General features: G+C 46.1%; 1 protein-coding gene across 2 annotated transcripts in view; it reads right to left on the reverse strand.

Annotated features, from left to right (window-relative positions):
• Nucleotides 1-8,295, reverse strand: part of Disp1 (dispatched RND transporter family member 1) — a 164,411-nt gene that overhangs the window by 145,415 nt on the left and 10,701 nt on the right. The window lies entirely within an intron of this gene.

The following is an 8,295-nucleotide window of genomic DNA, read 5'->3' on the forward strand; positions in this document are numbered from 1 at the left end:
CGTCAGTGGGCGCTGGGCCGTCAGTGGGCGCGGGGCCGTCAGTGTGCGCTGCCTGCATCCTAGGTATTATTTTTGGAAATGATTTTCTTTTCAATAAAAACCTCTTATAAATATTTCATTAAAAAAATATTTTGAGCCTAAAATGCCTCCAGACATACATTAAAAATATCATTTATAGGGAATTCGTGAAGTAAGGTTATGATATTTTAAAAGCTTCCTTGAGAAGCTAAATCCTTAGGACAAACTGCAAAATTCCAATACAAATAAGTTCTGACACGTTTGTGGTGACTCCAGCCTTCATATCACAAATGTTCTTCAGAGCATCTGCTCCACTTGAGCTTCAAAACACAGGCTCTCAGGTCCAAAATAAGTCGCGGAGCCCGCTCGCCTCAGAATAGGACGCTCAGGGAGCAACCTTCTCCCCTTTAAAGGTCTGCTTCAGCCTGCTGCTGCCCCTCTTCCTCAATGAGGAAGCCAGTAAAGGCTCCAACAGGGGTCGTTTTCAAAAGTTCTTTTGGAAGTCACGCGGAGTCCCTTCTTCCAGCATGTTTATTTCGTGTCTCTCAGTGAAAACGGTTTTCCAGGTACTAGAATGTTTGACAAGAGTAAGTGAGAAGTCCTCTCACACCCCACTACTCCACTACCTTGGTTCAATACAGAAAACTCCAAGGAAGCCGAGGACAAGGTGGCCTTGTTTCTAGCATGTGAACACGTGACTGGAGATTCCTAACGACTTGTGGGGTCACAGTGTGGAGTATAGGATCCCTGCTTCTCCGTAAACTGCTGGTCAGAACGGCTCCAGAGGCCACCTAAGGAATACAGGCTCATACCATTGCCCTGGGTTGCCCGCCAAACCTAGATGGCAACCATGCATCAGTGGCATGACTGCTAAGGGGTGACCTACGGCTTTCTACATGGACGTGAGGCCCAGTCCATAGGAGAAAACCCACGCCTAGCACTGTATCTTAGGCTTTCTACAGCTGTGACAGACACCATGACATGGCAACCCGTATAAAGGAAACCGCTTCATTGGGGCCACCTTACGGTGTCGGACGTTTAGTCCATGATCGTCATGGAGGCATGAAGGCAGACACAGTGCTGGAGAAGAAGCTGAAAGGTCTACATCCTGACACGGCGGCGTGTCAGGCAACTGTGTACTATACTGAGTATAGCTTGAGCATGCATGACCTCAAAGCCCACCTCCAGTGACATACTTCCTCCAACAATGCCACACACCTCCTAACAGTGACACTCCCTATGGCCAAGTATTCAAATACTGGAGTCTATGGCAGTCAAACCATTCAAACCACTACAAACCATAAACCTGATTAAAAGCCCATGCTGCCAAGGTCGTAGGCCCTAGTGGGGTCACAGGCTCTAGTGGGGGACCTACTATTATTTTCATAAATGAACATGGTACAAAACTACTTCCAAAATATTTATGATTATGGCCACAGGTGTGATCTCAGCCTTAGTGAGGGGGATTTCGATTGCAGTGGGCATTAGTTAATAAGGACACTCATAACTGGTCAGAGTGCTGAGAATAAGTGAGCTCTGAGGGCTCAGTATTGAGTGGGACATCGCCATCACTCCCTCCAAGGCTCTGGGAGAATGGTGAGAGTGGAATGGACGGAGCAGGAAGTCTGAGAACCTGAAGCCGCAGAGGGATGCTCTGTAACACTGTTTCAGTCACAAAGGGATGAGGCCCTTGGGAACTCGCAGCAGCCGTGGTTGGTTACCTGCTGAAAACCTTGCTATCAACACCCACCACCCTGTGGGGAGGAAGTCTGAGGCCCTACCCTTTCCTGAAGAGCTGCGGGCAGGTACCTGCTGACTAAAGAGGGAAATCTTTCTATTTGGTGGTGTACCCATTGGTAAAGAGCCCATGCTCCCGTGAATATCCCCTCCCCATCCTCATGCAAGCAGCTCTGATCAAACTCAGTGGGTCACAAGAGAACAAAACAGACAGGAAAGTGAGGGGGTCATGCTGGGAAGAAGGGGTTCAGTAGGAGTAGCAGAAGAATGAGAGTCACAGGGATAAAAAGGGCAAAAATACCAGATCAACACACGAAACTGTCTAATAAAAACATTTTAAATGCTGTTAAATCTTTTTTTTTTTTTAATGTATGGTAGAGTCAGAAATAAACTTCCAGCCGGGCGATGGTGGCGCACGTCTTTAATCCCAGCACTTGGGAGGCAGAGGCAGGCGGATTTCTGAGTTCGAGGCCAGCCTGGTCTTCAGAGTGAGTTCCAGGATAGCCAGGGCTACACAGAGAAACCCTGTCTCGGAAAACAAAAACAAAAACAAAAACAAAAACAAACAAAAAAAAAAAACCAAAAACCAGAAATAAACTACCATAAATGTTCCAAGAAATAAATGTTCCAAATCATGAGAAAACACACATCTAGTGATAACCACCCTTAACACTGAGCATGAGACAGACTAGAAAGACATAAAATTACGGGGACATGGGAAGGGAAAGGAACCTCGCTAGGGACTCCGGTTGAAGCCTCTTGCCAGCTGAGAATCAAGAATTTTAATACAACTAGCAACATTTGCTTAAGGCCTTTCTTCCAGCTGTAATTTTCCAGCAATTTCACCAGAAACCCCATTTCAGTAAAAGACACACGGTAGACCCATGTGCACCCCGGTGGGCGTACCCAATTACAGTCCTATCAAAGGCATCTCCAGGGCCTCGCAATCTCAGTCACTGAAGAGAGAAAGGGAAGAGGACAGGCCCTAGAAGCCGGCTGAATAACGGATTATGGACGCTTCCAGAGTCCTACATGCAGTCGCCATCAGAACACCTGGAGGGCAGCTCTTCTTGAAGAAGCCACCCACGCTCTCAGGAGTGCCTCCCTCGGCCCCTAAGCACCTTTCTGCTTTCAATGAACCCAAGCCACCCAAGCTGGCTTCATCGGCTCATCCTGAACTTTCTCTCATGGAAGCCACAGATTTACCTGAGTTAAGGGAACTCAGTTGCAAGGGTGAGAGTGAGGAGCTGTACTCGTCCTGCAGCGGCTGACATCCAGTTTTCCAGGAAGCGCTACGGTGAGTGCCCAGACCCACACCTAGCTGCTCTGCTCTCCTCGTGGCTTTACTATGTCCACTTCTTTGTGACCTTTCTCTGTCCAATGATCCACACAATGTGGTACTTTCTTATTAAAGTACCACCAGGACCAAAGACTAAAATGCCCTAGAACCCCACTCACGGGTCAGATGGTACTGCTCAGAGTTTGTCCAAAAGGACTGAAACACCAATGTCCTAAGCCACGCTACGTCTCTAAGGGAGCTACCCGAGTCCGTGTAAAGGAGACCTCTGGTGCTAACCTCTTTACCTGAATGAGGCTCCTAAAAGCCTAAAGGGACCTTCAAACTTCTGAATATGACACCCTGAAGCTGCACCTCTGTGGCCTCCGTAGCTGATGAAGAGGCAGAGGCAGCGGGAAGGAGGACCTTGGTGCCAGCTTGAGAGCTCCCTGGGCTACAAAGTGGATCTCAGGACAGCCTGGGCAACATAAAGAGGTCTAAAGCCAACATGCCCTGCTGGCATCTGCAGGTGAGAATTCGGGGAGAGGGTTGAAAATTGGTGAGCAGAGGCCAAACCTAAGGTGCACGCACAGTGCAGAGCCAGAAACCATCCCACATGCAGCTCCACAGCAGAGCAAACGCAAATGCCATTTGTCTTACAGACCGGAATGCATGGAGGAATGATCAGAAGAAACAGGTCGGACGCCAACAGCTAAATCTAAATACTGTTATTTCGGAGGCTAAACGAGGAAGCATGGAGACTTATAATAAAAATGGGAGACATCACAGGAAGTTGATCTTACTGGTCATAGAGTGGGGAGCAGAGGGCTGCGGGCCGTTCTGTTTAGACGCCATGGTGCTGACACAGGTATCCAGCATGGGCAAAGATGGCTAGCACTGGATAGCTAGGGAGCTATGACTCAGCAAAAATGGGGGGAGCCAACACCAGTGTCTGGAAAACCCAAGCGCAAACAGTAGTGTAATCTGTTATAAAACAATTCCTGGCAGAGGCTACTTTTATGTGATTCTGGATAAATATGGCCTTGAGGTCAGAGCCAAGCGCTTTAATCTTTGCCAGCATGCCTGTGTACGTCTGCCTGGAAGGCCTGAATATCTACCTCTGTGTGGCCTGTGCGCCAGTCTGCCTGTGCGCTTATGCCCACCTATGTGTGGTCCGTGCACTAGCTTGTGTCTGGGTGCCTGCCAGCATCCCCTTGCCTAACAGTGTGTGTGGCATCCACCACTCAAAGTGAGTACAATCTGTTTTATCTGGCTATGTCCCCTCCAATCTTCCTCACTCCCCAGCCTCCAGTGGCCCTCCTCCCTTGGCACTGGAGTTGAACTTCAAGATGAGAAATAAAGGTAGTATTTACAGCTAGATTTTATAAATATTGGCATCCCTGGGGCAAACTGAAAAGGGGATTGGGGGCGGGGGGGACCAGAAAACTTCTGGAAGAGTTGAAGGAGAATAAAACAGAGAAAAGGAAGAGGAAAGAAAAACAGGGGAGGGGAGAGGAGGGAAGGAAGAGGGGAAGGAGAGATGGGAGGGAAAGGGAGAGGAGGGGAGAAGACAGGAGAAGAGGGAAAGGGAAAGGGAAAGGGAGAGGAGGGGAGGGGAGGGATGAATTCAGACACTGGAGTCAGATAGTCCTGTTCTTCCAGTTTTGCTTACATTATTTCTAACCACGGACATCTATCTACTTTGGGGGTTTATATAAAGGATGCTCTGACTTTATATAAAGGATAAAATTCAGGTTTATGTTAATATGCAAGCACACACTATACCTAGGACATCACATGACACGAAGGTGCATAAATGTCTTTTCCTGAGTTTCCATTTACAACATTATAGTGTGTTATAAAAAGATTACTTTCTGTTTCAAACTCACAGTTCTGTCACTACCACGAGCATTACACAGAACTCAGTTACACACGTCTCCAGGACTCTCCGAACACTTGTCATTCAGGATTGAGACGATCCTAAACAACAGCATCTTACATCAAGTTTATCACCTGTTCCAACCAGACGAGGCGTAAATGGTTAGACTCCGGGCTGAGGCATGATTCAGCAAGTAAGAACACTGGCTACTCTCCTGAAAGCCCCAGGTTCTGTGCCCAGCACCCACATGGCAGCTGACAACCATCTGTAGCTCTAGGTCCAGCTGAGCTGCTGTTCCCTTCGAGCCTTCGCGTGCACCAGCGAAAGCTGCACACGGGATACACATTCATACAGATAAAAAATAAATCTTAGATTGTTTAGATTTTCAGATGAAATTCAATGTGACATAAAAGACCCTTCCACGGTGAGATTACTACTGCACATAAGACTCAGTTACTAGCCTCTGTGCTAGCCAACTAAGCCCTCCACCCCCCATGAATTCACATTAGTGCCGTGCAAATCCCCTCAGTTAATTAAAATTTGTCAAAATGAACAACAAAGACGCAAACTCAAAATACAAGACAAGAAACTAGTATATTATAAGAATATTACTTTATTTTAAACTATTCTGTCTGCCTGTCTCTCTGTGTCTGTCTCTGTCTCTCTCTCTGTCTGTCTGTCTGTCTCTGTGTCTGTCTGTCTGTCTGTCTCTGTGTCTGTCTGTGTGTGTGTGTGTGTGTGTGTGTGTGTGTAAGAGAAGGAGAGACCCCTCCTGTGCAGAAGTCAGAGGAGACAGCCATGTGGACTCATTTCTCTTCTTCCATCCGTATGTGGGTTCAAGAGACTGAGCTCCGATGGTGAGGATGTATATCCAGCCCCTTTACCCACTAAGCCATCTCGCAGGCCTCTGAAGATTATCTTACTTTATACAGCTAAGAACTGTACTCTAACCCTAAAAGAGTCTAGCGAAAGCATGGTAGACCACGTATGCCCCAGCAGTGGTATGCAGACGCTGACTGGGAAGACGCAATGAGAAAGCTTGAACTCAATGATCCACACACAGGCTGTCTTTTCTCCCTTCTCACGGCCAACGCTGAATCAACGTTTTTTTTTTCTCTACTTCACAGATGCTCTACAACTCTACCATCTATGTGTATATTTAAAACAAAACTTAATTTCTTTATGTATAGACAACAAGCGGCACCCCGCCCCCCAAAGTAGAGTATTCCGGGAAAACTCTGTAACTGCTGCTGTCTCGTGGAAGAGAAGATCACCCCAGCCAAGCGGAAAGCACAGGCAGACATCCACGCAACGGGTCCTCTCTGCCTGGGGGGATGCTCAGAAGCCAAAGTGAACGTTTATTACAATAGAAATGGAAAGTCCTGCCTGCAGACACAGATTCTAGTCAGAAATGGCATGGGGGATTTCATAGGAGAGTCTTTTTTTCCTCTTTTTTTTTAATTAGATATTATTTTTATTTATAGTTAAGTCTTAAGTGAGACTGTATCATGTATACGACGGAGGGCATCCACTCGATGAATAGCAGAGTTGGAAGTAGCTAAGTCGTGGACTTGAGGTTGCCTGGATTCAAATCCCAGGTCCAGTAATGACTGTGTCGATTGGGTAAGCTATTCCCCCTCCGTAAACCTCAGTTTCCGCGTCTGTAAAGCTAGGGTAATGGCTCTTATGGGATTGTAGCAACAACTGAATGAGCCACGATGGATGGAAACCCAGCGATCAGCACACACTACATAGTTAACAACTCTTAGTAGCCTTCTAATTAAGACGAAAAATCTCTTATAAAACAGATAAGGAAATCCACAAGCACCTAAACAATGGTTAATAAATTATACTCCAGTTCCTCACTTCCTAACACCCATCCCTCACACAGTCAGCAAACACAGCATCCCGGGAGCCACAAAGGGAGGCACTGTTTAAAAGGTTACTATTCAGTAGAGGCCAGAGCTCAACTTACTAACCATCAGCCTATCGTACTAAGGGATACACTTCTCATTATGCCATTGCTAAATCTATCCAAAGAGGAAAACTTCTAGGTAAAGCAACCGTGGGACAGTCAAAAGAAACCAAAAGGAACCAATTATTTGGTAAGTACCATACTTCAATCCATCCCTCAAATCTCTTACTTGCATGGGGAAGCCGGAAGGACAGAGTGACAAGAGATTAGACATGAGCAATTCAAAATGCCTTAGCTCGTCGAGGTTTCATATACTAAATGAGTACTGATTGTAAGTGATCCTAAATGTTACATTTGGCCTTTAAAGGATGTTTTTTTTTTAAAGATTCCTGTTTTATTATGAGTATGTGTGTGAATGTGTATGAGGAAACCAGAAGAGGGCACTGGACCTCCGAGCTGGAGTGACAGGCCACTGTGAGCGGCCATGTGTGTGCTGGGAACTGAACCTGGGTCCTCTGAGAGAGCCATAGCACATACATTCTTAACCCTCAGCCATTTCTCCTGCCCTTTAATTTATTTTAGGACTAGAGCTATAATCCAGTGGCAGAGCACGTTTATAATACATGTGAAGCCCTGGCCTCAATTCTCACGTTAAAAAGAAAAAATAAATACCCAAGTATATGTTCATGGCATTTTTTTGTGTATGCTCACTACAGACAGGTTACGTCAATGCACCTGACTTGGAGGCATCCCTCTCTCTAAAACCTAAGACTCGACTGTGCAAGGACTCTTAATGTCTGAATTCTCAGTCCCCCCACATCCTTCTACCCATGCCTGGGGGGCGGGGGCTGCCTGAGCACAAACTGTCACTGTCGGCAGCAGCCATCAGCATCACCGCACAGGCTTCCAGGACAAGAATCTAATAACCCACTCGCCTCGTGCCCACTGACTCGCTCTCATTGCAAAGTGGCCTTTTTAATCTAGGTTTAAAAGGAATAAAGCTGTCTAAAGTGATTTTTTTTTTCGGTAGATGAAAATGAATTCATTATTATCCTTTTCAGCCAGCAATAACTTGTGGTTGTAGAGCAGAGGAAGAAAAGAGCTGGGTGATTTTAATCAGAGTTTGGATTCCAGCCCTGCCCTGCAGCACGCTCTGAGATGTGAAGGGTTCCAGCCTCACATTCCAGTAAAAATGAATTTTTATGTGAGTAGGCCCCGTGCTAACTGCCACCTCACTTTTTACACACAGCAAACATGTCCAAAGTATATACTTCTTTCAACTTCACTAATTAAAGTCGCATCCTTGGAAAAATGATCAATTATCAGCTAACAACATCTAAGAAAAAATTTAAAGTGAAACCCATGGAATAAAACAGGCACTAAAACACCATTAGTTATGCACAGATGAAATACAAATCTCTCTCTAAATCTCTTTCTCTCTCTGTCTGTCTGTCTGCCTCTCTCTCTCTC

This window comes from Mastomys coucha, unplaced genomic scaffold, assembly GCF_008632895.1.
Source record: "Mastomys coucha isolate ucsf_1 unplaced genomic scaffold, UCSF_Mcou_1 pScaffold1, whole genome shotgun sequence".
NCBI classification, from domain to species: domain Eukaryota; kingdom Metazoa; phylum Chordata; class Mammalia; order Rodentia; family Muridae; genus Mastomys; species Mastomys coucha.